The sequence below is a fragment of the Ornithorhynchus anatinus genome, chromosome 5, assembly GCF_004115215.2.
Source record: "Ornithorhynchus anatinus isolate Pmale09 chromosome 5, mOrnAna1.pri.v4, whole genome shotgun sequence".
Classification (NCBI taxonomy): Eukaryota; Metazoa; Chordata; class Mammalia; order Monotremata; family Ornithorhynchidae; genus Ornithorhynchus; species Ornithorhynchus anatinus.
In genome coordinates, this window is record NC_041732.1 from 64,544,062 (window position 1) to 64,570,863 (window position 26,802).

A 26,802-nucleotide genomic window follows, 5' to 3' on the forward strand; every position below is an offset into this window, starting at 1 on the left:
TTCCTCTAACAAGCTTTCTCTGACTAATAAGTTCCCTGATTTTTAGGAACCCTTCAGCCTCTTCTAGTACTTATTCATTTCTGTCCATTCTCAGCAACTGTGGGTACATATGCATATTTAATATTTCTATGTCTGTTCCCCCAATTAGAGTGATAGCTCCTTGAGGGAGGGGGAACCTGTCTTGTATGTCTGTTGTACCTTAGTACAGTGCCCTGTGTTCAGTAGGACCCTAAATAAATATAATTATTACTTCTACTACTATAACTATTACAACTAAGAAGGATACTTCACATGTCATTCTGTCAACTCATTGGATTCTGTATGCTATGCTAGTCATTCATTTGTGGATGGCTTACTGAGAATCACTGGCTAGGTTAAAAATGAAATCAAAATTCAGCCTTTCAGGAGTCTGTGTCTCCAAAAAATCCACAATATTTCTCTTTTTAAAAAAGGAATTTGGGGTATGGAGAGTGATGAAATGTAGAACAGCTCTAACCCAGTCAGACTGCAGTTCGATCAATATTGTCACAATGAGCCACTGCTATTCAGCTGCACTGCCTCCACGGACAATAGCAAACCTCTCTTCAGCCTCAGGAAGAAAGGCATAAAGACCATTGTTGCAGGATCAATATCTTCCAACTTAGGAAAATCAATAAGTTGGCATCACATCAGGACAGTTCTACCCCGCCCAAGAACCAAAGCAGGTGTGAAGTCTGAAACAATCAAATCATCTCAAAATGTAGACTACAGATAAAATGACAGATTTATTTTCTCCCTTTCCTTTCCTACACTGTTCATTGTGTTTGCATTCTAGAGAAGATACTCCTATGTTAAGAAACCCCAGTTTTTTCTGGTGGCTCTGCCTTAGGCAGAAAAACAGCTTAGGAATTTCATTCAAGATACTAAAAGGTGCTCTCATGGGTGTGCAAGTTTTTTGTTTGTTTTCTTTTAATGATATTTGTTAAACTCTTATGTGCCCTGGCACATACTAAGCACTAGGGTAGATACAGACCAATCAGTTTGGACACAGTCTATGTTCCACATGGGGCTCAAAGTTTTAATCCTTTCATTACAGATGAGGTAACTGAGGCACAGAGAAATTCAGTGACTTATCTGAATTCACATAACAGATAAGTGATGGAGCTGGGATTAGAACCCAGGGCCTTCTTACTCCTAGGCCAATGCTCTATCCACCTGTTCATTCTGCTTCTCATGTTCATTCATTAAATCATATTTATTAAGTGCTTACTGTGTGCAGAGCACAGAACTAAACACTTGGGAAATTACATTTCAACCATAAACAGTGACAATCCCTGCCCACAACAAGCTCACAATCTCCTTACTGTGATGATGATGTCCCCTGTGGAGAACTAGGGATGAGCCTTGAACATGAGATTTCACAACTAAAAACATTTCACAACTAAGGACGTGAGTCGAGGAATTGATTACAGTTTTGCGGTTTGCACGGAATTTCCTGCATCTTTAAGCACTTTGATGCTTAGGCCCATATCCTTACACTTTATTGTTTTCCTAAACTGTACTTTATTGTAATGTCGATCTCCCACTTTAGAGTGTAAGCTCTTGGTTGCAGGGATTGCTTTTACCAACTTTATTGTACTTTCCCAAACATTTAGTACAGTGCAGTATTCAATAAATGCCATGGATTGATTACCCTCGCTTTTCCAGTTATATTTCCACTGGGGTACAGAGTGCCATGAGCTAGTAGGTGGGTAGGGGTCCAGTAACCAATCAATCAATGGTTTCCATTGAGCACTTACTGTGTGTGAAGCACAATACTAAGTGCTGGGAGGGGTTAGTACACCAGGGAAACAGCATATCATAGTGGATACAGCACGGGCCTGGGAGTCAGCAGGACATGGGCCCTAGTCCTAGCATGTCCACCTTGACTGCTGTGTGTCACTGGGCAAGTCACTTCACTTTTCTGTGCCTCATCTGTAAAATGGGGATTAGGATGCCCCAAGTGGGACATGGACTGTGTCCAACCTGATTGTGAAGGAGTCAAGAAAAATGCCAAGGTTAAGGGTTTCTGAAACAGGAAGGGTCGTGGTGCTGTCTACAGTGATGGAAAAATCATGCGGAGAACAGGGTTTAGGTGGGAAAATGAAGAGTTTTGTTTTGGATATGTCAAGTTTGAGGTATTGTCAGGACATCTAAGTAGAGATGTCCTGAAGGCAGATGGAAATATAAGACTGCAGAGGAGGTGAGAGATCAAGGCTGGAGATGTAGATTTGGGAATCATCTTCATAGAGATGGTAGTTGAAATCAAGGGAGCAAATGAGTTCTCCAAGGGAGTGGAGGTAAATGAAGATTAGAAGGTTGCCCAGAACACAGCCTACAGTACATTGCAAAGTGCACTTGCAGGTCTGTTCTCTACACGTGCATGAAAGTGTGCATCGGTACTTAACAACTTTTCTTTCAATTGTGAATTGTCATCAGGGCGAGCTTGCGATGGTAAATGAGGTAATCCACCATCTCGAGACACAAGCACAGTAGGCAATAGTGGAGTCTCTCTATAGATGGCAGAGGCAAGAATTATCCCTAAATGAATCAGTGGTACTTGTTACAGTAATAATGATTAAAATGTCATTTGTTAAGCGCTTACTATGGGCCAAGCCACCACTCAGTCGCAGCTGGAGAGTTTCCAGTACTCTACCAGTCTCGACTACGGGAGGGAGAGTCAAGCAGAGGTATACCCATTCCATTCCTAGCAAGTGGCAGGCAATATGCTATTAATCAAAACTCCCCTGGGCTGGGCACTGGCGGTATGGGAGAGAGTTGAGGATGGAGACTCAGGTTTACTGCGCAGAAGGAGGCAATGGTAATCTGCTTCTGTATTTTTGCAAAGAGAACTCTATGGATACACTACCAGAACGATGGCAGATGGAGGTGGGGCATTCTGGGAGAGATGTGTCCATGGTGTCGCTATGGGTCAGACACGACTCAACAACATAAGACAATAGAGAAGCAGCGTGGCTCAGTGGCAAGAGCCCAAGCTCGGGAGTCAGAGCTCATGGGTTTGAATCCTGGCTCCGCCACTTGTCAGCTGTGGGCAAGTCACTTCACTTCTCTGTGCCTCAGTTACCTCATCTGTAAAATGGGGATCAACTGTGAGCCTCACGTGGGACAACCTGATTACCCTGTATCTCCCCCAGCGTTTCGAATAGTGCTTGGCACATAGTAAGTGCTTAACAAATACCAACATTATTATTATTATTATTGTTATTATTATTAATATGGGCCAAGCACTGTATTAAGTCCTGGGATGGATACGAGCAAATCAGGTTGGACTCAGTCCCTGTTCCACAAGGGGCTCACAGCCTTAATCCTCCTTTTTATAGATGAGGTAATGAAGTCCAGAGAAGTTAAGTGACTTTCCCAAGATCACAGCAGACAAGTGGCAGAGCCAGGATTAGAACCCAGGTCCTTCTGATTCTCATGTCCATGTTCTATCAACTAGGCCACACTGTTTCTCTACTAGGTGCAGAGCACTGTACTAAGCACTCGGGAGAGTATGCTACACCTCAATATATATCCATTAGGAGCTTATAGTTCAGTTCTATGTGACCCTTGTTTGCTCTTTACGATAGAGACAGCAGGGTTGAGTGTTTTGCAAGACTGAAGTGATCCATAAAGGAGGTGGAGGGGTGTATCAGAGTCAAACTGCCCAGAGCATTCAGGGCCTCTGGTCAAGGGGGTACATGACAGTGGGGGTAGCATGGGGTAGAAGCGGCATTGGGCAAACCATCTTCTAACTACTTCCTCCTCTAAGTCAGACTATGACTCTCCCCTCTTTCAAAGCCTTCTTCAAAGGTCACTTCTCCTCCAAGAGCTCTTCCCCAATTAAGCCCCCCTTTTCCCGGCTCCCTCTGTGTCGTCTCTGCACTTGGATCTCTCCCCTATGGATATTTGGTATTCGCCCACCCTCAGCTTCACAGCACCTATGCATATATCTATAAACCATTTATTTATATTGATGTCTCTCTTTTCCTTTTGACTATAAGCGAGTTCGTTCATTCATTCATTCATTCAATGGTATTTATTGAACCCTCACTGAGTGCAAAGCACCGTAATAATAACTTGGGAGAGTACAATATAATAATAATGATGACAACAATAATAATAATAACGGTATTTCTTAAGTGCTTACTATTTCCCAAGCACTGTTGTATAACAACAGACACATTCCTGCCCACAATGAGCTCACAGTCTAAAGAGGGAGACAGACATCAATATAAATAGATAAATAAATAAATAAATGAATAAATAAATAAACAAATAAATAAATACATAAATTATAGATATATACAGCTAGTTGTGGGCAGAGATCGTGTCTACCAACTCTTTGTACTAAACTCTCCCAACCACTTGGAACAGTGCTCTGCACACAATATACATTCAATAAATATCACTGACAGATTGACTGAAAGTTGTGCCATTACTAAAGAACAGGAGACAGCAGGGAATTATTCCCTGTCTCAAGGCAGCCAAATATCTTAAGTTGGCTCTGACTGGGTTTTCTTTTTAATGGCATTTGTTAAGCACTTACTATTTCCCAAGCACTGTTCTAAGTCCTGGGGTAGATACAAGGCAACCAGGCAGACACAGTCCATGTTGCACATGGGCCTCACAGTCTTAATCCCCATTTTACAAATGAGGTAACTGAGTCACAGAGAAGTGAGGCAACTTGCCCAAGGTCTCACAGCAGACATGGCAGAGCCAGGATTAGAACCCAGGTCCTTCTAACTCCCAGGCCCAAACTCTGTTATGTTCCTAGGTGTGACCCTTCCACCCGGGGGTGGCCTGAGATCAATAACCCGCTTCTAAGAGATGACGGAAACAGATGGAGGCTACTCTGGACTACTGGTATAGTACTCCAATTATCCTAAATTCCATAACCTGTTCTCAACCTACTCAGCCAGCAGCCAGTCTCCCAAATAATGCTACTTCATAAGTTGGACGGGTTTGGCCATCCCTGACAAGACATATTAAATAGCTTATTATTTTAATCAGTCTTCAAATCCAGACTCATTCTATGGCAAACTTCAACCCTAAGGAAATTGACTTCATGGTTAGCCTCTCTTCCCTTAATTTGAAAACCTCCTGCAAGTAATTGAAATTCATGTTCTGAGAAAGCAAAATGCTATCTATTGCTTTGCTTGGCCAAATTAAGAAATATAGTTCTGACTCTGGTTTACATTTGCTAAATGTTTTTCTTTTTTCAAGAGCACTTATTACAGTTTGCCATTATGTGAACCACTTTGGGCTCTTACGGGCTGAATAAAAAATACTGGATTATTTTCATTAAGGAAAGAATTAAGTATAAAAGCATTTAAAAGCATGAACTCTATCAGAGCACAGTAAAAGCACTCATCTCCTTAAATCTTTCATAATTGAGGTTCAACTTCACTTCCTTCTCCCTCTCTTCTCCATTAGTCAGATTCCCAAAGCAAAGGCAGGATACCTAAGTTTTAACAGCTACCATTCCTAAAGATGCTCTGGTTACTGGTCTTCTTGCATTTCTTTTGGGCAAGCAAGTAATGGTTATTCACTTCTATCAGGCAGCGATTTGACATTCATGGAAAGGAAAATTCAGGGGTTTTTCATTCAATCCTGGATCAAATCAGACATTAAGAGCCAGAGGGATAAAGTTAACTTTCTTAGTCTTTTAGCTAAATGAAAGATCATTACCTGGGCAAGGAACCGCTAGGATTATGGATCCCCATATAGGTGTCCTTTGAGCCTATCGTTGGGATTCCAATGTTGTAAATGAACCTTTGAAATCCAACACTGCATGTGCTGAGATTATGGCTTGAATGTGTGTCACATTTTGCTTTTTTGTCAATGCACAAAACCCTTATTAGGAAGCCACCCCTAGTTCCCTGAAGTCTCAATTCAGGAGAAATCCAATCATGGGTTCTCAAGTGGATGGGATTCTTAGGCACATGCTCCATTTTGGCTCTTACAATAACAATTCCTGGGGCTGCAGAAATTATAATGCTGTTTTCTCGGTCACTGTTGCCATCCATCATTTTTATAAATGTACTAAAAATTTGATCACAGACCTTTTCAGCAGCAATAATAATTAAAGTCCTTCAAGTAGCTATTCGAGCCTCAGGCTAAAGTACCTTATTTGGTTGTGACATTACAAAAATAAAAATATTAAAAATGATGCCAGACCCATTTTATTCTAATCTATTTATCAGCTCTTGAGCATCATTAGCTTGAAGCACACATTTACATACATGTATACCCCAAAACATACACACTATCCCTAAATCCTTCCCCTAAAATAATTTTCCCATTTTTAATATACTTCTGGCATTTTTTCAAGTGCTACTTGTTTTTACTTTGGTTCTTGATAAAACAAGGAGATGAGTTTCAGAGCACTCTTCTTTGATTCACAGCAGGGTCTGTACCCAAAACTACAGTAGACTGTGTATATGCACGAAGAGTGACAATCACAGCCTCTTTATAGAATATTTATTAAAATATAAATCACGGCAGGATCTTTCATCTTGTGTTTCTCAACTCAGTGAAAAGCTGGCCTGGATGGATAAACACCTGATCTTGGATGAAGCCTTTTTGGAAGCCAAAATGTTGGATCACATAGAAAACATTTTTGGAAAACCGATTTGCCATGAAGAAGAAAGAAATGATATTTCATTCCTAAGGCCCACAATTAAAAAAGAAAGCAGTTGGTTCGATTGGCTTGCAGGAGACAAATGATTAAAAAAGGAAAACACCCATTACCTCCAAATGTCATAATTTCTAAGTGCCTTGTTCAAGCCTTTGAATCGGTCTGTGAAACCTGCAGGCAATTCCATTTTCTAGAAAACCCGTTTTACCCTTAATTTTCTAACCAAGTCAATGGCAGATCACTTAAGTACACTTTTCCTGGCAACCCAGACTGCACATCTCATTTCCTCTTGATTTCCTGAGGCTATCTGAAATACGGAGAGTTCGGCAGACATAGACCCAGGGATTTGCAGGGAACATAATATAATCATTTTCTGTCAAACTAAAATTCTGACTCATTCTAATTTACTACAACCATTCCTAGTGAATCCAAGAAATATGACCTATCAGCACTGTTAATTTGAATAATTCTGATCTGCCACAGTCTTAGAAAAAGCCAGAGGAAGAAAAATGAGTCCTTCCTTATTGGGCAAAGGCATTTTCTGGCAGTGGGAGTTTGTCTTTAGGTCGGGAGCAACGGTTTGGCTGCTGCTAGTTATCACTAAGCCCCAGAGCTAGGAGAATATCTGCCTTGATCTATGGGTTTGGTCTTTATCTCGTGTTTTGCATGTCTGAAAGGAAAGTCTGATTGAGGCAAAATTATTAGTGTCACTTCTCTTCTTTATGGTTGTCTGTTCATCACTAAGCCTGAATAAAATTTTCTATTGATTGACCTTAAATTAAATCTCCTTTAAACTGGCAACTCCATTAGAAGAATCATTCACAAGGCCATTCAGCCACTCATCTTGAATCCAGACGGCCTGAAAATTAGGGATTCATAGGCTTCCCAAGGAAGTAGAGTTTGACTATTTTCCTCCCAGGCTTCTTGAAACCCTGCAGCCCACCTCCCTTACCTCTAACTCATTTCTTCTCTTTTTTGGGCTGAACTCCATCTTTCCTCTCATCTAGTTTCATCATTTCTCTTCCTGATGCCTCAACCCTCAGTGTATTTCACTCTGGCAGTTTCTCGATTCCTCTGACTTCCCCCAACCCAGACTTCACCTACCGTCACTGCCTCATCTTGCCTGCAGGACCAGGTGAGTTCCGGCACTTAGTACAGTGCCTGGCATATAGTAAGCGCTTAGTAAATACCATTATTATTGTGCCATTCCAATCTCCTTGGCAGCTGCCTTCCACTCCCTCCAGACCCTTCTCAGCCCTCTATCCTACCTAGAAGGTAGATATACATTAAGCAAATGCTGTCAAATCAGACAGCAATTGTTTGGCCAATAATGTCTCCCCTCCCCACTGCTCCCAAATATTTCCTGTCTAAAAGACACTACAGAAGAAAAGTCAGGCTGAACATTTGACAAAATGATATCATATCAGGAAGGCTTTGTAGGAGTTGTATTGAAGATATTTATTAAGGGCTTAATAATAATAATTGTAGTATTGTTAAGTGCTTATGTGCTAAACACTGAATGCTGGGGTAGATACAGGTAATCAGGTCAGATACAGTCCCTATCCTACATGGGGTTCATAGTCTCAATCCCCACTTTACTGATGAGGTAACTGAGGCACAGAGAGGTTAAATAACTTGCCCAAGGTCACCCAGCAGACAGTTGGCAGAGCCAGGATTAGAACCCATGACCTCTGACTTCCAAGCCCTTGCTCTTGCCACACTGCAACTCCATGCTTACTGTATATGGAGCACAGCACTAAGTGCTGGGAAGGACTTCAAGTGTAGAAATCAGACACAGTCCCTGGGTCTTGAGGGACTTACATTCTAACAGTTAATAAGTGCTTTCAGTCAGTTCATCCGTCAGTTAGTCGATAGTATTTATTGAATGCTTTCTGTGTGGAGAGCACTGTACTAAGCACTTGGGAGAGTGCAATATAACAATATAATCAACACATTCTCCACCTACAAGTTTGCAGTCTAGAAGGGTAGACAGACATTAATACGAATACCTTAAATTACAACTATGTAAATAAGTGCTGTGGGGCTGGGAGGGGTGATGAAGACATGAAGCAATTCAAGGTGATGCATAAGGACGTAGAAGAAGAAGTAAAGAAGGCTTAGTCAGGGAAGGCCTCTTGGAGGAGATGTGCCTTCAATAAGGCTTTGAAAGGGGTAGGGGGGAAAGTATTTGTTGGATATGAAGGAGGACGTTCCAGGGCAGAGGCAGGAAATGGGCGAGAAGTCAGCAGTGAGATAGATGAGACTGAGAGGTACGATGAGAAGGTTATCACTATTCATTCAATAATATTTACTGAGCGCTTACTATGTGCAGAGCACTGCACTAAGTGCTTGGAATGTACAAATCGGTAACAGATAGAGACAGTCCCTGCACTTTGACAGGCTTACAGTCTAATTGGGGGAGACGGACAGACAAGAACCAGAACAATAGCAATAAAGGAGCAAAGGGTGTGGACTGGGTCGTAGGAGGAGAGGAGCCAGATGAGGTAGGAGTGGCCAAGGTGATTGAGTGCCATCAAGCTGATGGTAAGGGGTTTTTATTTGGGGCGGAGTCCCAGAGCTGTACTCTCCCCTACCTGCAACCTCATTATGTCTGCGCCAAGTATTCAATCCATCGCTAAATCCTGTTGGTCCCACCTTCACAGCAATGCTAAAATCTGCCCTTTCCTTTCTATTCAAACTGCTACCACGTCAATACGCTCATTTTACCTCATCTAGATTACTGCATCAGCCTCCTTGCTGACCTCCCAGTTTCTCATCTCTCCCTTCTCCAGTCCATACTTCTCTCTGCTGCCCGGATCATGTTTCTACAAAAACATTCAGGACACGTTTCCCCACTCCTCAAGGAACTCCGATGGGTGCCGATCCACCTCTGCATTAAACAAAAACTCCTCACCATTGGCTTCAAAGCACTCAAATACCTTGCCCCCTCTTACCTCATCCCGCTACTTTTCTACTACAACGCAGCCTGCACACTTCGCTCCTTTAATACTAAACTTCTTACTTTGCCTCAATCTCCTCTATCTTGCTGCCATCCCCACCCCCAAGTCCTGTCTCTGGCCTGGAATGTCCTCTCTCCTCAAATCTGACAGAAAATTACACTCCCCCACTACAAATCCTTTCTGAAGGCACATCTTCTCCAAGATGCCTCCCCTACATAAGCCCCCTTTCCTCTTCTCCCACTCCCATCTGCCCTGGACTTTCTCCCTTTTTACTACCCTCCCCCCAGCCCCACAGCATTTATGTACATATCTGAAATTTATTTATATTAATGTCTGTCTCCCCACTTCTAAATTGTAAGCTCATTGTGGGCACAGAATGTGTCTGTTCATTGTTATATTGCACTCTTCCAAGTGCTAAGTACAGTACTCTGCACACTGTAAGCTCTCAATAAATACAACTGAATGAATGAAATATGCCTTTTTGCACTCACACCAGTTATTATATGACACTTCTGTACATATAATAAACAGGAGCAGCGTGGCTTAGTGGAAAGAGCACAGGCTTGGGAGTCAGAGGTCGAGGGTTCTAATCCCAACTCCTCCACTTGTCAGCTGTGTGACTGTGGGCAAATCACTTAACTTCTCTGTGCCTCAGTTACCTCATCTGTAAAAATGGGGATTAAAAATTGTGAGCCCCACGTGGGACAATCTGACTACCCTGTATCTACCCCAGTGCTTAGAACAGTGCTCTGCACATAGTAAGTGCTTAACAAATACCATTATTATTATTATTATAATTGTTGAATCCCCATTTTACAGATGAGGAAACTGAGGCATAGAGAAGTTAATAATAATAATGCTGGTATTTGTTAAGCACTTATTATATGCCGAGCACTGTTCTAAGTCCTGGGGTAGATACAGAATAATCAGGTTGTGCACGAGGGGCTCACAGTCTTAATGCCCATTTTACTGATGAGGTAACTGAGGTACAGAGAAGTTAAGTGACTTGCCCAAGGTCACACAGGAGGTAAGTGGCAGATCTGGTATTAGAACTCAAGTCCTTTGAGTTCCAAGCCTGTGCTTTTCCACTAGGCCATGCTACGTCTCTGTTAAGTTACACAATCCTACTATGTAAGCACTTCCTCATCTACATATTCTTTTTGTCTCTCTCTTAACTAGAAATTATTTTCTATCCATTCCCTGCTAAACTCTAAGCTCCTTGAGATCAGGATTGTGTCTTCTAAATCCCTCTCTCTCTGTGTCTCGAATTTATGGAGTGGTCCACACTCATTAGGCACTCAATAAATACAACCAATTGATTGAGCGGTAAGACAGAGATACATAACACAGAAAGTTGTGAAGGCCAAAAACAAGCATAGTTTCTAAAAAATGTTGGAGAGATATGTGGGTTTTCAGTGCCCTAAGAGCTTTTTCATCCTGATGTAACTGATGGGCTCTTGTTAATCTCAATCCCCATGTTACACAGCAGAAAAGTGGTGGAGCCAAGTTTAGAACCCATGACCTTCTGATTCCCAGGCCCATGCTCTATGCCATGTTGCTTCTCATAATAATGGTATTTGTTAAGCACTTACTATGTGTCAGGCACTATGATAACCACTGGATACAAGCAAATAGGGTGGACCCAGTCTCAATCCCCATTTTACAGATGAGGTAACTGAGGTCCAGAGAAGTGGAGTGACTTGCCCAAGATCACAGAGCCCAAGATCACAGATCAAGATCAAGATCGTGGCAGAGCCAGGATCAGAAGCTATGATCTTCTAACTCCCAGGCCCTGCTCTATCCACTATGCCATGCTGCTTTAACTGTGGTACTTAAGTGCTTATTATGTGCCTGGCACTATACTAAGTCCTGGGGTACCAACTCTATTGTACTTCCCCAAATGTTTAGAATTGTGCTCTGCACATTCAATCATTCATTCATTCATTCAGTTGAACTTATTGAGAGCTTACTGTGTGCAGAGCACTGTACTAAGCACTTGGAGAGTACAATACGACAATAAACAGACACATTCCCAGACCACAATGAGCTTACAGTCTCGAGGGGGAAGACATACATTAATTTCAATAAATAAATTACAGATATGTACATAGTGCTGTGGGGCTGGGACGGGGGAAGAACCAAGGTAAAAAGTCAGGGCAGTGCAGAAGGGAATGGGAATTGAGGAAGGATGGGGCTAAGTCAGGAAAGGTAAGTTCTAAATAAATATCATTAATTGACTGATTGATTGAGTTCCAGATTGATGTACGTTACAAGAGGTCCACAACCAGATTTAGACCAAAGAATCAATAGTTCCCAAATCCCCTTTTATACAAAAGAATTTCACTCTGTGAACGTATTTGAATTGTTGAGCGACCAAGGTGTATGACCTTTTTTTTTTCTCTCCTGAAAACTCCATGAGACCGACAGTCCCAGAGGCACAGAATAAATAAAGAATCACAAGACATTCTCATAACACCCCTCCCCTGCCCAGCCTCTGGCTGCCTCAAATGTATTTTGGCTCTGACTTTGAGGAACCACGTTTCACAGTCGGCAAAAACATAACTCATTTCCATGCATTCATTCAATTCTCATCTTCCTTGTCAGGAAGGTCAACCTAGCTATGCGGAGTAACTTGAATAATGAGAGTCAGTAGCCCTCCGAGGAGTGCCACACAGCACAGGTCTCAAGGGAGTTTATTATTACTATTATTAGTGCAGTTTATAATAATAATAATAGTAATAATAATAGAGGTATGTTAAGCACTTATTCTGTGCCAGGCACTTTGGAAAGTGCTGGGGTGGATACAAGCAAATCGGGTTGGACACAGTCCTTATCCCACATGGGGCTCACTGTCTTAATCTCCATTTTACAGATGAGGGAACCAAGGCTCAGAGAGGTAAAGTGATTTGCCCAAGGTCACACAGGCGAAGAATCCAGATCCTTCTGACTTTCAGGGCCATGCTCTAGCCACTAGACCATACTGCATCTCATTAGACCATGTTGTTTCTCAATCTACACAGATCAAGCAAAGAAGCACTGGACGTTTCAATGCTGAACCCATAGTTTGTAACCCAAGTTGCTGAAAGAAATGATAAAATTCCTGATTTATCCTCTGCCCTCCGAAATGCCTTCGGTGAAGCACACCACGGTAACTGTAAACACTGATTTATTGTATCTCATCGAATCTATGGATTGCAACAGAAAAGAAAAAGTTGGTCCTCTTAGGCTCACATAGACGTGATTGATTCTCCTGTTTTTAGTTGGCCACAAGCTAAACTGCATTGTATGAGGATAATTGTTTCAGATAAAAGGTCAGAACACATCATTTATATAGAGTTGCACAGGAATTTAGGATCTGGGTCAGATCAGTGGCCTCTCAAGGCTACGATTCAGCCTGTTTCTTCTCAATAGCCAACACCCTGGAATAAAACTGGTGAAATGCACGGTATTGGTCACCAAGGGAAACTTGTTTCCTGTCCCCCTGAGATGATGAGCTGTTCTGGTTTATATTATTGCAAAGATTTTAAAATTCAAAACGTTTATCAGCAGTCTCTGGACTAAACCTTCTGGGGTGAGGAATTTGGCTCTTGACACAAACGGTACTCAAAAACTTCCTTTATGAATTCCAGTTGTTGCAACCCTTACTGTTAGGGGTGAGTCTGCAGGGAATAAGAACATTTTGATGATAATTTTTCACTAGAAAAATTTGACCAGAGAAAACTCAGTGCTAAACCCTAAAATAGTGTTAGAGGGACGTGGGTTATGCTGACATGATGAATGATTTGGAGCCATTTACACAAGGGCTACCTCTCCGCCTCTCCTCAAATCACTGACAGCACATTCAGAATCCCCCGATCTCCCAAACTCTGGCCTCCACCTTCTTGCCAGCCTGTCTGGGTTCTGAGGGCACCCAGGTTTGGCAGGGGGGTAAGGGCATGGAAGGTCAGCCACCAGGACTCTCTGACAAGAACTGCCGATCAGGAGGGCAGACAGACTAACTAGTCTTGATGCAATAGTGTGCATTTCTTGGCAAAAATGCCATGTTTTCATAAGCTTAAACTATAATGTATTACTATTAGTACTGTTATTATGAATAATCATGATAATGATAGTAATTAAGAAAGCACTTATTTGGCACTTGGGCAAATACAAGAAAATCAGATCAGAGACAGTTCCTGTTTCACATACGGCTTCCAGTCTAAGAGGCATAACAGGCATTTTGTCTCCTTTTTTTAAATGAGTAAGCTGAGGCACAAAGGCCAAGGTCACATAGCAGATAAGTGGTATAAGCAGGACTGGAACCTGGATCTCTGAACTCCTAGGCCCAGTGGTCTTTCCACTAGCTCATGCTGGAGGCACGTCACTGTGGTGAGATTTCACTGGGCAACCAAGAAGGGGCATGAAGCATCGCTCTGGAAACACACCTTGAAAACTGTCAAAGAGTAACATTAAAGAGAGGGATAAATGAGCAGGGCAAATCTCAGCAGGGAAATCACTACATTGAAACACTACCCACTACTGCCAAATTTTGCTGATTTTTCCTGCACCATATTTCACTGGGTTGCCCCTTCCTCTCTACCCAAACAGCTTCCACCCTAGTACAAGTTCTGGTCTTGCCTTGGCTAGACTATTGTATTAGCATCCTTACTGGTCTCCCAACCTCCAGCCTCTCCCTGCTCCAATCTATTTTACTTGCTGATGCATGAATCATCTTCCTGAAGCATTGCTTGGTCCACATCTCTCCTCTCCTCAAAACCCTCCACTGGTCCCTAGTATCTTTTTGCTCCAAACACAAACTCCTCACAGTTGGCTTCAAGGCTCTCCACCATCTGGTCCACCTTTACCTATTTGCTCTCTTCACCTTCTATTTCTCCCATGTCAAACCGGTAAGTGTACGCCACTCTCGCTTTTCCCACCTCCATCCTCTCACTCTCTATTCTCCTGCTTCCGACCCTTTGTTCGGGCTGTATTCTACAGCTTGGAACACCCTCTCCCCCATATCAAACAGATGACAGCTCTCCTCACATTCAAATCCTAAAATTCCAGGTGGAATTATTAATTAATTTAATAATTTAATATTTAAACTAAATATTAAAATTATTTCAATAAAAATTAAAAATAAATATTTAAATTAAATGTTCAATTTAGTTATTTTGACAGGGTCATAAATATGTTTTATGCTTGTCTTCTCCATTAGATTATAAAGTTATTTTGGGGGAGGGAGTGAGCCTCTTTGTTAGGATTCTGTCCTTTTTTATGGTATTTGTTAAGTGCTTACTATATGTCAAGCATTGTTCTAAGTGCTGAGGTAGATAGAAGTTAATCAGGTCAGATGTAGTTCCTGTCCCACATGGGTCTCATAGTGTAAGTAGGAGGGAGAACAAGTACAGACTTCATTTTACAGTTGCATATACTGAGGCACAGAGAAATTAAGTGACCCCTATTAGGTTTGCACTTGAGTTGCACAACCACAGTATGCTAAGAACTATAGGAATAGCATGAGCTTTTTCAGGAAATGGAGATCTGTGTAGTAATAATAATAATAATGATGGCATTTATTAAGCGCTTACTATGTGCCAAGCACTGTTCTAAGCACTGGGAGTGGAGGGATAGAAGGTAATCAGGTTGTCCCACATGGGCTTCACAGTCTTAATCCCCATTTTACAGATGAGGTAACTGAGGCCCAAAGAAGTTAAGTGATTTGCCCAAAGTCACCCAGCTGACAAGTGGAGGAGTCAGCATTAGAACCCATGACCTCTGACTCCCAATCCTAGGCTCTTTCCACTGAAGCACACTGTAGTGCACTGCTGCCATAATTTGTGGAACGGATGCATCTCGACACTGTCTGAAAGTATCAATTCTCCTCCCAAACTGCCTAACCTAACACCAGGGAAGAACTGTAAGCTGAAGGAAATTGTATCGCACTAGTAGAAAATTATCTTCACATCTGTGAGTGTGAATGGGTAAGAGATTGTTACTGCTAAGAAAATAGTAGAATTCATGCATCTTCTGAGGCTCGCTGTCTGACTTGCTGCAAGCAGAAATGACCACTCTGAGAACCCGCATTTGTTCGGAAAAGCAGCATGGCCTAGTGGAAAGAGCCTGGATCTGGGAATCAGAAGGACCTGAGTTCTAATCCCGGCTCTGCCACATGTCTGCTGTGTGACCTTGAGCAAGTCACTTAAGTTCTCTGTGCCTCAGTTACCTCATCTGTAAACTGGTGATTAAGAGTGTGAGCCCCATGTGGGACAGAGACTGTGTCCAATCTGATTATCTACCCCAGAGCTTAGCCATAGTGCTTAACAAGTATCATTATTAATATTATTAATGAGAAGCAGCGTGGCTCAGTGGAAAGAGCCCGGGCTTGGGAGTCAGAGGTCATGGGTTCGAATTCCGGCTCTGCCATTTGTCAGCTGTGTGACTGTGAGAAGGTCACTTAACTTCTCTGTGCCTCGGTTACCTCATCTGTATAATGGGGATTAACTGTGAGCCTCACGTGGGACAACCTGATGACCCTGTATCTACCCTAGCACTTAGAACAGTGCTCTGCACATAGTAAGCACTTAGCAAATACCAACATTAGGGAAGCAGCGTGGCTCAGTGGAAAGAGCGTGGGCTTCGGAGTCAGAGGTCATGGGTTCGACTCCCGGTTCTGCCACTTGTCAGCTGTGTGACTGCGGGCAAGTCACTTAACTTCTCTGTGCCTCAGTTACCTCATCTGTAAAATGGGGATTAACTGTGAGTCTCGCATGGGACAACCTGATTACCCTGTATCTACACCAGAGCTTAGAACAGTGCTCCGCACAAAGTAAGCACTTAACAAATACCAACATTATTATTATTAGTAGTAATAATAATAATAATTTGAAAAATGGGGATAAAGACTGAGAGCCCCATGTGGAACATGGACTATGTCTAACCTAATTACTTCATATCTACCTCAGTGCTTAAAACAGTGCCTGGCACATAGTAAGCACTTAAATAGCATAAAAAAAGGGAGAGATTTTAAAAGGAAAGATTCTAAAGTTTGCAAATGGTTGCAGAATATTCTGAGCAGGTAGCAGGTTTCAAATTATGAGGCTTTACATTCTGTTTCCAATTTATTTTTCTTGAATCTTGAGTGGATACTAAGGCTGCTATGAAACAGTAAATTTAAGAGGGACACTACTCCCACCACATCCATCACTTTAAAAATAATTCCACTTGCAATCTATCATCTCACTCCCCTAATAGATGGGTGGAGAGCAAGCGAGATAAACCTCCTCAGGTCTTTCATTCCTAACTGGAAACCAAACAAGTTTGAGGATTGAGGGGTATGTCCACTTCTTCAATTCCCATGAATTCACTGAGTTGGGCTCCAAGAGCACAAGAACGGCTCAACAAGGAATCTGGAATTCCCTCCTTGGTTCAAAACAGAAGGGGTTTGAAATCTCAAGTATTTGCTTTGTAAGAATAGCATTCTCACAGATTTTTGGATAGCCTGAATAAAGAGGGGTGTTTTTGTAATTCCCATACATTCCTATGAAATTTATCATTCATTAACCCCAATCTGACTTTTGCTTCTAGTGACTATTGTGCATCTTTCCTTCTCTCACACTTCTGACCATATTATCCCCTAGAACTGGGTGAATTCCCTAGTCTCCCACCTGTATGATCCTTCATGTTACTCAGCCAAATCCACAGACTTGATCTCTGCCCTCAGGAAACTTACTATCTAAAATGAAATATTGAACCTTTGCTTGCTTCTGAGCTGACCTGTATCTAATTGAATTTAAAGTGGAGATTTTGCCTCATTCAGTTAACATCAGGGCTGGGGACAATGATTGAAATTTATCAGACTGGTTGCCACTTGGTGACTTAGACACTCTGCTTCTCCCTGTAATATTATCCAGGGAGTTTGTGGGGACAGAACCATAAGGAAAGGTGGCAGTAAGATGAGTCTGCAAATGGCAAGAGTGAGTGGACTGATGCTTCTGGGATTCTGTTCCTGAGGAAAGATTCCCAAAAGATCCTGTTGGAACCGTTCTTTATCCTTCCTAAGACCTCTTTTGGGAGTGAGTGGCTGTGGGGTTCCTATTAGTACAGTGGTCTGCACACAATAAGGACTCAATAAATATGGTCACACCCTCGATCTCGTTATCTCCTACCGCTGCACCATCTCCTCCCTCACCAAGTCTGAAATCCCTCTCTCTGACCATAACCTTCTCACCTGCCTCATCTCTCACTCTCCCTCCCCCTGCAAATCTTTGCTACTCCCCCACAGAGACCTCCGCTCTCTTGATCCCATCCGTCTTTCCAAAAGCATTTCTCCTCACCTTGCCGCCCTGTCCTCACTTCCCACTCTTGATGATCGGGTCTCCGCTCTCAACTCCACCCTCTCTACTCATCTCAACTCTCTCGCCCCCCTTTCCCTCTGCCGCTCTCGCTCCACTAACCCACAGCCCTGGATCACCTCCTCTGTCCGCCTCCTACGCTCCTACGCTTGAGCTGCTGAGCGCTGCTGGCAAAAGTCCAAGCACCAAGCCGACCTCATACATTTCAAATTTATCCTTTCCTGCCTTAACTCTGCCCTCTCCTTCGCCAGGCAAAACCTCTTCTCCTCCCTGATCGACACCCATGCCCGTCACCTTTGCCAATTGTTCTGGACCTTTAACTCTCTCCTTAGGCCCCCTGTTTCTCCCCCTCCCCCATCTCTCACCCCCAATGATCTGGCCACCTATTTCATCACAAAAATCAACACAATCAGGTCTGAGCTCCCCCAAAGTCACCCTCCCCTTCCCCCTCCCCCCACCAACCCTCTCCCCTACTTTCCCATCTTTCCTGCAGTATCCTCAGAGGAGATCTCCTCCTCCTCGCAAATGCCACCCCATCCACCTGCGCCTCGGACCCCATTCCCACTCACCTTATAAAAACCATCGCCCCTGCCCTCCTCCTTCCTTAACTCTATTTTTAACCGCTCAATCTCCCAATGGCTCCTTCCCCTCTGCTTCAAACATGCTCACGTCTCCCCCATCCTAAAAAAACCCGCTCTCGACCCCACTTCCCCTTCCAGTTATCGCCCTATCTCCCTACTACCCTTCCTTTCCAAAATCCTAGAACGAGTCATCTACAATCGCTACTTAGAATTCCTTAACTCCCATTCTCTCCTGGTCCCCCTCCAATCTGGTTTCCGTCCCCCCCACTCTATCGAGACTGCTCTCTCTAAGGTCACCCATGACCTCCTTCTTGCCAAATCCAATGGCTGCTACTCCATTCTAATCCTCCTTGACCTCTCAGCTGCCTTTGACACTGTCGACCATCCCCTCCTCCTCCACACCTTATCTCACCTTGGCTTCACGGACTCCGTCCTCTCCTGGTTCTCCTCTTATCTCTCTGGCTGGTCATTCTTGGTCTCCTTCACAGGCGCCTCCTCCCCCTCCCATCCTTTAACTGTTGGAGTTCCTCAAGGGTCAGTTCTTGGCCCTCTTCTGTTCTCCATTTACACTCACTCCGGTGAACTCATTCACTCTCACGGCTTTGACTACCATCTCTACACAGATGACACGCAGATCTACATCTCTGCCCCTGTCCTCTCCCCCTCCCTTCCGGCTCGCATCTCCTCCTGCCTCCAGGATGTCTCCACCTGGATGTTGGCCCGCCACCTAAAACTCAACATGAGCAAGACTGAGCTCCTCATCTTCCCTCCCAAACCCGGTCCTCTCCCAGACTTCCCTATCACCGTGGATGGTTCGACCATACTTCCCGTCTCTCAGGCCCCCAATCTCGGTGTCATCTTTGACTTGTCTCTCTCGTTCACCCCACACATCCTATCCATTACCAAGACCTGCCGGTTTCACCTTTACAATACTGCCAAGATCCGCCCTTTCCTCTCCACTCAAACGGCTACCTAACTGCTACAGGCTCTTGTTATATCCCGGCTAGACTACTGTGTCAGCCTTCTCTCTGATCTCCCTTCCTCCTCACTCGCCCCGCTCCAGTCTATTCTTCACTCCACTGCCCGGCTCATCTTCCTGCAGAAACGATCTGGGCATGTCACTCCCCTTCTTAAACACCTCCAGTGGTTGTCTATCAACCTCCGCTCCAAACAAGAACTCCTCACTCGAGGCTTCAAGGCTCTCCATCACCTTGCCCCTTCCTACCTCACCTCCCTTCTCTCTTTCTCCTGCCCACCCCGCACGCTCCGCTCCTCTGCCGCCCACCTCCTCACCATCCCTCGGTCTCCCCTATCCCGCCATCAAACCCTGGGCCACGTCCTCCCACGGTCCTGGAATGCCCTCCCTCTTCACCTCAGACAATCTAATTCTCTTCCCCTCTTCAAATCCCTACTTAAAACTCACCTCCTCCAAGAGGCCTTCCCAGATTGAGCTCCCCCCTTTTTCCCTCTGCTCCCTCTAGCCCCCTTCACCTCTCCGCAGCTATACCCTCTTCTCCCCGCTTTCCCTCTCCTCCTCTCCCTCTCCCATCCCACCCCCTCAGCACTGTACTCGTCTGCTCGACTGTATATATCTTTATCACCCTATTTATTTTGTTTATTTTGTTTAATGAGATGTACATCACCCTGATTCTATTTAGTTGCCATTGTTTTTATGAGATGTTCTTCCCCTTGACTCTATTTATTGCCATTGTTCTTGTCTGTCTCCCCCGATTAGACTGTAAGCCCGTCAAATGGCAGGGACTGTATCTGTTGCCGACTTGTTTATTCCAAGCGCTTAGTACAGTGCTCTGCACATAGTAAGTGCTCAATGAATACTATTGAATGAATGAATGAATGAATCTAAGACAGTAGAAACTGAAACGTGCTTAGCAGGTGCAACTGGGACAGTCAAATAACACTGTCTTCTCTTCCTTTTCCTGAGGCAAGTTAGGGGGATGAAGATAATAATAATATAGTTATTCTTATTACTATTATGTTTTTTAGGCACTTCCTATGTGCCAAGCACTGTACTAAAAGCTGGAGTAGATTCAAGACAACGAGATCCCACAAGAGGGTCATAGTCCAAGTAGGAGGGAGAGCAGATATCGAATCCCCATTTTGCAGATGAGGGAACTGAGGCATAAAAGAAGTTAAGCGACATGCCCAAGGTCACCCAGTTGACAAGTGGTGGAGGTGGGATTAGAACCCAAGTCCTCTCTCTCTCAGGCCTGTGCTCTTTCCACTAGGCCATGCTGTGTAGATGAGTGTGATGTGGCGAGTGGCAGGTAGCCAAGCCACTGATGTTCAAGTCGCCCAGTCAGTGTTAGGTTTCTGCCCTGTTTGTCAGAACGAGAAATCTCTGACCCGCCTTGGCCAGATCCACTCTTGGGCTTATATACCAGACCATGTGCTTCAAGCTCCTTTCACAACTTCCTAACCTAGTTTGCCCCTATGATAGAGCAAGTCCTGGGCCTAGATGAGATTGACTCAAATGAAGACCATACAAGGAGACAAAAATCACAAGTGGCAGAGAAATTGAATACAAAATCTAACCAGGTGCAGATGGCAGAAGCAGAAGTACACAATCAATGGAGGTAAACAAGGGCTGGAGTGACAGGGATACTCAGTCAAGCGGGACACATTATGGAGGAAACTTGTCTTGACTGCAGTCCTGAAGGCACGAAGGAAAGAGGTTTGGTGAACAGTAAGTACTAAAAGTATTACCACAGTGCACTGTACTAAGAAGGAAGAAATGACTCGTTCGCTGCCCACAAAGTGTTTACACTCTAATAGGAGAAGTAGGCACAAATAGAGAATTTGAAATCAATAACTGAATGCACAGTCGAATAAACAAATTCAAAAGTGCTGACGATGTCTATAAGGAAGAAAAGGAGCACGACCTAGTGGATAAAGCATGGGCCTGGTAGTCAAGAGGGTCTGGGTTTTAACCTTGGATCTACCCTTTGTCTGCTGTGTGACCTTAGACAAGTCACTTCACTTCTCTGTACCTCAGTGACCTCATTTGTAAAATGGGGATTAAGATTGTGAGCCCCATGTGGGCCATGGACTGTGTCCAACCCAATTAGCTAGTATCTACCCAAGAGCTTAGTACTGTGGCTGGCAGTACTAAAAAAAAATCCTATTTAGTAGAGTTGGCTGATGGGTTTATTTGGCGAGGGGTGGAGAACTAATTAGGAAAGGTATACTGATGAGGTATACATGGTGAGGGCAGCTGAAGCCATGTGATTGGATGGGAGAAGCAGCGTCACTCAGTGGAAAGAGCACGGGCTTTGGAGTCAGGGCTCATGAGTTCGAATCCCAGCTCTGCCACTTGTCGGCTGTGTGACTGTGGGCAAGTCACTTAACTTCTCCATGCCTCAGTTCCCTCATCTGTAAAATGGGGATTAAGACTGTGAGCCCTACATGGGACAACCTGATTCCCCTATGTCTACCCCAGCGCTTAGAACAGTGCTCGGCACATAGTAAGCGCTTAACAAATACCAACATTATTATGTGAACAGAGCTTTCTAGGCAACCCACTGTAAGAAAATGAGAGGCAGAGGAGGAACCAACAAGCAAACTGAGACTATAACCTCATCGTGATCACAGAATGTGTCCGTTTATTATTATACTCTCCCAAGCACTTAGTACAGTGCTCTGCACATAATAAGCACTCTGTAAATACTAATGACTGACTGACTGACTAGGGAGATAGCAGGAGAACCTTATAGGTTTTATGACAACAAAACAAAACCAGATAGTGTTTCCAAGAGGAAGGAGAAGTCCTGAGGGTCAAAGGGAACTGAGAGTTCAAGAAGGATCATGAGGGAGTGTAGTCCTTTGGATTTGGCTGTAAAGAGGTTACTGTTGTCTTAGAACAGAATATGGGTCAGAAGTATGGGACTGGTGGGACAGAATAGCTTGGCTAGAGAAAAGAATATGAAAACATGAAAGAAAGTGATCAATGTCACCGCTGTCTTCAGTGGAAGTTAACAATTTAGGAAGATAAACTTGCTGTTCTAAGTGGTGAGTGACCTTCTTTTCACCGTCTAGAAGTAGTAGCTTTCTTTTGCAGATTTAATACCAATGATGGAGTGTGGAAGTCTGTGGTTCAGGAATGCCTTTCATTTATCTCATTTTTAAAACATATATACTCTCCTGAATCAGTCACTTGACCTCCCTGTGCCAGTCACCAAACTCCATACTATCAAGCAACATGGCCTAGTTGATAGAGCATGAGCCTGGGAGTCAGAAGGACCTGGATTCTAATCCTGGCTCCACTACTTATCTCTATGACCCTGGGTAAGTCACTTCACTTCTCAGTGCCTCTGAGGAATCAAGGATGGCACTGAGGTTGGGGGCTTCTGGACCTGGGAAGATGGTGGTGATCACAACTGGGCTGAGAAAGATAAGAAGAGGAGACGATTTAGGGAGAAAGATGATTAAGTCTGTTTTAGACATCTATAAAATGGGGATTACAACTGTGAGCCCTATGTGTGACAGGCACAGTGTCCAACCCATTTATCTTGCATCTACTCCAATGTTTAGAAGAGTGCTTGGCATAGAGGAAGCAGCGTGGCTCAGTGGAAAGAGCCCGGGCTTGGGGGTCAGAGGTCATGATTTCGAATCCCGGCTCTGCCACTTGTCAGCTGTGTGACTGTGGGCAAGTCACTTAACTTCTCTGTGCCTCAGTGACCTCATCTGTAAAATGGAGATGACTGTGAGCCTCACGTGGGGCAATCTGATAACCCTGTATCTACCCCAGCCTTTAGAACAGTGCTGTGCACTTAGTAAGTGCTTAACAAATACCAACATGATTATTATTATTATTATTATTATCGTAGAGTAATTGCTTAACAAATACCACAACTGTTATAATTGTTATTGCTATTATCATTCAATCAATTGTATTTACTGAGTGCTTACTATGTGCAGAACACTATATTAAGTGCTTAGGAAAACACAATATAAAGGTTAGGAGAATGCTTCCTGCCCAAAACAAGCTACCATATGTTTGTTTCCCAGTATCTAGGGATTTAGACATCTTCTCAGCAATGTTTTTGCATTGTGACTACCATTATTACATTTAGTAATAATAATAAAAATAACGATAATAATAATAATAATGATAATTGTGTTGTTAAGTGGTTAGTATGTGTCAAGGACTGTACTAAACACTGGGGTATAGACAAGGTAGTTAGATTGGACAAAGTCCCTGTCCCACAAGGGGTTCACAGTCTAAGGGGGAGGGAGAAAAGGTATGTAATCCCCATTATATAGATGAGGAAACTGAGGCAAAGAAATTCACTGTGGACAGGGAACATGTCTACCAACTCGGTTATATTTTAATCTTTTAATAATAATAATAATAATGGTATTTGTTAAGCGCTTACTATGTGCAAAACACTATGTTCTAAGCACTGTGGGGATACAAGGTGATCAGGTTGTCCCATGTGGGGCTCAGAGTTTTAACCCCCATTTTACAGATGAGATAACTGAGACACAGAGAAGTGAAGTGACTTGCCCAAAGTCACACAGCTGGCAAGTGGCAGAGTCAGGGTTAGAACCCATGAGCTCTGACTCCCAAGCCTGGGCTCCTTCCACTGAGCCATGCTGCTTCTCTGATTTTACCCTCCCTAGAGCTGAGAAGGAGAAGCAGCATGGTATAGTGAATAGCCCACAGGCCTGGGAGTCAGAAGGTCACTGATTCTAATCTTGGCTCTGCCACGTGTCTGCTGTGTGACCTTGGGCAAGTCATTTCACTTCTCTGGGCCTAAACTATTTCATCTGTAAAATGGGGATTAAGATTGTAAGCCTCACATGGGACAACCTGACTACCTTGTATCTACCCCAGTGCTTAGAACAGTGCTTGGCCCATAGTAAGCGCTTAACAAAATACCATTATTATTATTATTATTAGCTGAGTACAGTGGTCTGAACACAGTAAACGTACATTAAATACAATTGATTGATTGCCAGTTAAGTGACTTGCCCAAAGTCACAGAGCAGGAAAGTGGCAAAATTGGGATTAGAACCTAAGTTCACAGCTTTCTAATTGTCAGCTTTAAAGCTTTGCCACTGGGACATTGTTTTGGGAAATCTGTGGCAGATACACTTGAGAACATTCAGAGACTTACATCCTGAAAGTGATGATGCCATCTCATAGGGAGTGCATTAATGCCCCAATCTATCCAGTTAGCTACAGAGAGGGAATTGAACAGGTTTCAGCCCTCCAAAACTTGGTTGCGGGTCTCCATTTCCTCATTCCTCCTGAAACTATAGCTCTTTTTATTTGTGAAAATCTATTTTTCTGGGCTGTGGTTATGAGGAAAGCACTCCAATGAGCCTCAAGGTGGAGATGGGCAGAAGCTTAATATAGTGCTCTGCGCACAGTAAGCGCTCAATAAATATGATTGAATGAATGTAAGGGCTACAACTTCTAGGTCTCTGGAGTTCTTCTTCCTTCTGAGTGAGGGGCCCCTCAGGAGGAATGAAACACTCTCGCCCCAATCCCACCTTGGTAGCCTAGTCCTATCCTGCTGGAATGGGGCAGACTGAAGCAAGAATTGAATTTCCAAACCTTTAAAATGTTGGACTCCAATCTATGACTGTAAGACTTTGGATGATCCCACCGTAGTGATAAGGAGCCTGAAAATGGTCTCTTATAGCCATAATGTATGGTAGCTGTTATTGTTTTATTGTTGTCGCTGTTTCCTTAACTTCTTTCGCCATACATTCATTCCTTGTTGATCCATCATCAATCCCTCCCTTCCCATTTTTGTAGATTGTGAGTCCCCTGTGGACCAGGAATAGTATCTGAATAAGCACCCATGTGTTTTTCCTCAGTACTTAAATGCAGTTCTATTGAAAGAACTGTATGGCAAAACTCTGTCCTCCGATCTGGAACCATAAGGGAAGAACTACACCAGCAGGAGCTAGATAGAGGGGGTGGGATACAAAATAAGTTATTTATAATTTAAGAGACCCAGAAAGTGCACTAGGAGAGGCAACTGCCTCAAAGAATGTTTAAAAAAGCAAAATAAAAAATAAAAAGAGTGGGTGGCCATTTGCTATAAGCAGTTGATTTTGCTAGCCTCTGTGTTCTGACTCTAACTCCTCCCATCTTCCAAACCCTGAGAGGAGGCAGCACATTTGATTGAATAAAGGTCACCCTTACATCCCCTCAGTCCTGCAATGAGCCATTTACTAAACCATTCATTATTGTGCAAAGAACAAAGCTAAACCTTTAGGAGGAAAAAAATGATTAAATTTGTCTGAAAAATTGGGGAAGAAATGGTAAAACTATTTGACACCAAGGGCAACAGCTTGAACAGAAATCGATAGCTGCCAGTCAACTCGAAGGGGATAATGAATAAACACGGTAAACAGGCCTAGGAAATGGCCTGGAGCCAGGGAACCTGGGGTGAGGGAGTCGTAAGCTAAAGCAATAAATCAATCAGAGAAGCAGTACCGTCCACCGTCCACCGGTCAGAAGGACCTGGGTTCTAATCCCACTCCACCACCTCTCTGTTGTGTGACCTTGGGCAAGACACTTCACTTCTCTGTGCCTCATGTACTTCATCTGTAAAATGGGGATTAAGACTTAGATCCATGTGGTGTATGGCCTGGGTCCAATTTCATTAACTTGTCAGCACTTTTAGAAATACCATTAAAAAAGTATACTGAGCACTCACTGTGTTCAGAGCACTGTACTAAGCACTTGGGAGAGTACAGTATAACAGAGTTGGTAGGCATGTTCCCTGCCTACAAGGAGATTTCAGTCTAGAGGACTGTAGTATACAGGCTTTCAAGTGTTCACAGTAGTTCTGATACTACAGTTTCAGAGACAGCACAATCTAATAGAAGGAATTTGGGGTTTAAGAGTCAGAAGATGTAGGGTCTAGGGCCTGCTCTGCCTCTTACCTCATGCATGTGACCTGAGGTGACTCACTTAACATCTCTGAACCTCAGTCTTCTCATCTGTGAAATGAAAATTATAATACCTATCTCTTTCTACAGAACAGGGATCTTGTCAAGACACTAATGGATAACTGAACTGAAAGGGGTTTGAAAAAAATAAAAGAATTTAATCAGTTCAAGGTATTATAATGTTTATGAAGCTATCCATGGTCATTTGTTCACTTATATTATATTCATTATGTACTGGTCTGCTTGTTCTGTCCCTAAATTCAAATCCTCACTGCTAAGATTGGTGTCTATTTTGATCTCCTCACCCTTCCCCATTTACCCAAGAGTGCACAATGAGTACT

General features: G+C 43.3%; 1 long non-coding RNA gene across 6 annotated transcripts in view; it reads left to right on the forward strand.

Moving 5' to 3' along the window:
* Positions 1–26,802, forward strand: part of LOC103169714 — a 41,022-nt gene that overhangs the window by 4,968 nt on the left and 9,252 nt on the right. Inside the window, exons 3-5 of one of the 6 annotated variants that reach the window (XR_003759730.2) lie at positions 4,796–4,884; positions 7,666–7,793; positions 12,639–12,766. This is a non-coding gene — a long non-coding RNA (uncharacterized LOC103169714). Of the gene's footprint in view, positions 1–4,795; positions 4,885–6,554; positions 6,779–7,665; positions 7,794–12,638; positions 12,860–26,802 lie in introns of those variants that run through there. The other 5 variants (XR_003759729.2, XR_003759732.2, XR_003759731.2 and 2 more) reach the window with 5 other exon arrangements.